This window comes from Elephantulus edwardii, unplaced genomic scaffold (assembly GCF_000299155.1).
Source record: "Elephantulus edwardii isolate Elephantulus edwardi_28Jun2011 unplaced genomic scaffold, EleEdw1.0 scaffold00062, whole genome shotgun sequence".
Lineage (NCBI taxonomy): Eukaryota > Metazoa > Chordata > Mammalia > Macroscelidea > Macroscelididae > Elephantulus > Elephantulus edwardii.
The window spans coordinates 9,642,554-9,647,169 of NW_006399812.1; the positions used below are offsets into that span (position 1 = coordinate 9,642,554).

At 44.4% G+C, this 4,616-nt stretch overlaps 1 pseudogene; it reads right to left on the minus strand.

The window, feature by feature from the left end:
• Positions 1–2,671: 2,671 nt before the first annotated feature.
• On the minus strand, positions 2,672–3,049 carry LOC102875924 (annotated as a pseudogene).
• Between the last annotated feature and the right edge of the window lie 1,567 nt (positions 3,050–4,616).

Below are 4,616 nucleotides of genomic sequence, written 5' to 3' on the forward strand. Positions count from 1 at the left end.
GATACCTTAGAAGAAAACACCTTGAAGTAAGTTCTACTCAGCTACACAGGTCACCCTGGGTTGGAATTGGCTTGATGACAACAGTGCCATTTATTTCCTTTGTTGTTTGTTGTCTGGGTGTGTGGCTTTTTGCTGCTTGCAGGTGCTGGTCCAGATGGGCAAGTGAAGTTTTTGGGGTCATACTTTTGAGGTATATTTGATGTGTATTATTGCTCTTTTCCCCCCAAGAGCGGGCATCCCTGAGCTTTGCCTAGAGTTTAAGTCCACTCAAAGGCCTTGGCTTTATTCCTTTTAGGACAATATAATTGCGAAGGGTCATTGACCTCAGGCAATTAAACGTTTTAGCCTAGTCTATAGGGAGCTACTCTGGTAACTAAAAGGCAGGTATCTATCAGTTACATGGAATAAAGATGGAAAACTGCCTCCTGTTTATTTACAGCCTCTGAAAAGGGTTTACAGAAGGTCAACTATGAGTCAGTTACAACTCCATGGCAATGAGTTTTTATTTGAGGGGATTTTTTTTACACATAAAACTTAGAAACTCCTTGAGCTGACAAGATTGCCAAGGTCACACAGGCTTCTGTCTGGCTATGCAGCTGTAGCTGGTGCCCAGTGGCAGGCCACACCCAAGTCCTCAGTGGGCACCACCACCAGCCCAGTCCCGTACTCACAATTTTCTCTCCTTGTGCCCCCACCTCACAACTGAGAGAAGAACCCCACTCCAAAAGGCCAAGTCTCAGGAACTTGGTCCTTGCCCACAAGAAAGGCAATTACAGGCTGCATTCCCTCACCTCAGTCCAAGGAAGCCGACTGACTCTGTGATCCCACTTCAGAGCCCATTTGGCAGAACTTGAGAGACCCTGGCTGTTTTTAGGAAAGATTATCACAAAGCAGTTTGACACAACATTTAGCTCTGTTGGGCAGCTCCACTGCTTACAATAGATGAGAACGTTCACCCCAGCTTCAAGCTGAGTGCGACAAAGAGGCTCCCCTTGCCTTTTCCATGCCACTCAGCGCTCTGCTTCCCTCACATTCTCATGTGCTCGGGCCAGAGTCCCTTGGTAAGTGTTATCTAATGTTTCACATGGAAGTACTTGCCTAACCCCCAAGAGCAGGGAGCCCAGAGCCCAGGTCCAGGAGAGGGGTGGGCTCAGTGAGCGCTTTCTAAGTGGAATGGGCTGCAGAGGCTGCATTCCTCTTGCTTCCTGACAGGCTCAGTCCCAGCCTGAGTACTTCCTGTGGAAGAGTGGTCTCTCTCTCCTTACGGCTGACAACTTATCACATAGAGAAGCACTTTGTGTAACATCATTTCCTGGACTTATTCTCAGCCCTAGCCCCTTACGACTGACTGGCTCAGCTGGTTCACTAAGAAGCTTCTGCTCTCAGAAGCTCTCCCAGAGATCTGGATCACCTTTCATTGCAAACATAACGTAAGCAGTCTTCCCCTTATTCCGTTATCTTTCTCTCTCTCTTTCCTTCTTTATGGATAAAAAAGGGAATCAATTCAAAGCATCAGCCCTCACCTTATCTCTCCAGAAGAGCCACGAAGGGGAGTCGAGTTGGCCTCTGATGTAACAATAAGGCTAAATAAGAACTATGTGGACCTCTTTCAACTGTCCTACAAATGCAACAAAAGGCTTACTTAGGAACGGATCTCATTTATAAACCAGAAACTGCCAAAATCAGGATTTGAGTTCTTTAAGCTCACGATTCCCTGGCTATCACACACTTATTGGATGTGGAAGAGTCATTTGACTCCCCTGATGGGTGTCAGGGCTTGAGGAACTAGTGCAAGAAAACACTGACACACTGGCTGCTGCTACTACTGTGGGGAGCTCTGGTAGCCTAGTGAGCTGTGCTGCAATCCCAAAGGCACAGAGTTCAAATCCACCAGCTGCACTGCAGGAGAAGGATGGGCAATCTCCTGCTGTGTGATTAACTGCCTGGGAAAACCACTGGAGGGTCAGCTATGGGTCAGTTCTGACTCGATGGTAAACAAGAACAATTACTACAAGCAATAAACTCCTTTATCTCTGACCCAAGAGTATATGTCTTTTGCCAAGATTTATGAAACTGCCAAGCCAACTTGTTAGCTTATAAATTAAAACCTCTGTGGAGTCAGTGGCTACTTAGAACAAGCCTCTCTCAGGTTTCCAAAAGCATACGTTGCAATGAGAGGCGTTTGCCCATATTTCTCTTGTAGAGCTGCTGCAGTTCAAAGCATCTGAGACAACCAGCCTCTGGATTAGCAGTGCAGCTCCCTACAGATTACACCATCAGAGCCTCTATTAGCTTACAAGTAGGGGAGAAACTTAAACCCTTCACGGTTACTGACAATTCTCTCCACTGACTTAACTTTGGTTGTATTAAGCTATAAGCGTGTTTTTCCTCTTTGTAGATCAGGGATCCCTCGTGGCATAGTCCGCAGGGAGGGAGGATGCTAATTGAAAGGTGACATTTATCTGGTGTTTGGAATCTGCCAGCTGCTTCTCAAAAGAAAGATGAGCAAACACCTCCTCTGTGATTTACAGATTTTGAAAACCTGCTGGAAGAGTCAGCTATGAATCTATTCTGTCTCGAAAGCAATGAGTTTGCGAGTTTTCGTTTATTGACTCTATCACAGAGAAAGAATTGATGCCTTTTTTTTTGACAGTTTTATAACTTTATTTGTTTAGTTTTCATCCACATTGACGGTCTGTAGATTTTTTAAAGTGGTGACAGGTCCATAGGTAACCAGTGTATACAGCTTGTTTGGGGAATCTTCATCCTCATTACGTTTTCTGGACAACCGTACACGGATGCGGTATGGGACATTCCTTATTCCTATGGCCCAGACAGCCTTGTTAAGTCTGGTGTCAATGCGAACATCTGGTGTGCCCATCTCCTTCATGGCAAATTTCCGGATCTCCTTTAGTGCCCGAGGAGCACGCTTCTTAAATCCCACTCCATGGATGCGCTTGTGAATGTTGATGATGTACTCTCTGGTCACCACTTCGTTGATGGCAGAACGGCCTTTCTTCTTCTCACCACCCTTCTTTGCGGGGGCCATAGTGCCAGAACAAAGCTGGAAAGAGAATTGATGCCTTTGAGTCATGGTGTTGGAGAAGAGCTCTGAATATCCCACGGGCTGCCAAGAGAACAAACACATCTGCCTTGGAGAAAGTGAAATCAGAGTGTTCCTTAGAAGCAAGGATGATGAAAGTGAATCTCACATACTTAGAGCATGTTGTTAAGAGGGCCAGTCCTTGGAAAGGTGGAGGGTCAGAGAAAGAGAAGATCTTCAAAATAAAGGACGACATGGAGTATGACAATGGATTGGAGTGTATCAAAGCTGATGAGGCTGATGCAGAATAGAGAAATGTTTAGATCTGTTGTTCACAAGCTCTATATGAGTCCAAGTTGATAAATGGCGCATGACACCACCACCACCACCATAGAAAATGACTCATCCAATCACCATCATGAATCAGGTTCTGCTTCTAGGCTTACAAGGGAAAGGCAGTCCCCAGCATGAGTCTTAAGGAATGTCACGGTAAGCAAAGTGAATTTTTGTTCAATACTTCTTGAAGGATTCACCATTACTGAACAGAAGAAGCTGTTTTGTATATATGTATTCATCAGCCTTCCTGGAGCTCTGGAGACCAGGTGGTAGGAAGGACAGAGAAGGTCAAGGAGGAGATGGAGGACTCCAAATGAGTGTGTTGTGATATATATAGCATCATAGCATGTTCCCTGCAGGGCACTGATAAATAGAGGTAAGTCACGCTTGCCTGCAGTGGTCATTCCTCATGTCACTCTCTTTTCAAGCCCACCAAAACCACTGCCAGGTTATGCTCACTGAGGGTATGCCCAAGAGTTTCACCTTTAAGGCTTTCCCCGGTCAATTCCTCTGTAGAAGCGTTCCTTTCAAGATCAGGCACAGTCATCCCCTTTGACCCATGGACACCTTGGCTGTCACTTTGCCACAGAGATCTTTCTGGTTTGTTTGTTTGTTTGTTACTTGGGGTTTTCTTAATTTTTATTTTAATGAAAGATCACAATAAAGTTAGTTTTTCATTCATTCATTGTTGCACATTTTACCCCCTCTCCTTCTCTCCCTTCCCCCAGTCCTCTTATTCTGGACTGTAGTTGTACGTGCAATGACGACATATTCCTTTTAAATAGTTCTTTCCTTCATCTATTCCAATGCAGTAATCATTATTCACCCCTTCTTTTCTTAGTTTTCCTCAAATTCCCACATTAGTCCTGTTTTCTAACAGTGATGTTATACACTATTTGTCCTTTTGGGACTGAGATATTTCACTTGGTATAATGTCCTCCAGAGTTACCCATGTTGTGTAATATTTTACAAGTTCTTTGTTTTCCAGTGCTGCATAGTATTCCATTGTGTGACTATATCATAATTTTTCTATCTATTCGTTTGTTGATGGGCACTTGGGTTGCTTCTATCTCTTTACTATTGGGAATAACACAACCATAATCATGGGCGTGCACATATCTGTTTGGGTGGCAGCTCTGGTTTCTTTAGGGTATATTGCTAGGATTGGAATTGCTAGGCCAAATGGTATTTCTATTTCCAACTTTTTTTTTCCACATCAGATGGGTAATGTGCCAAT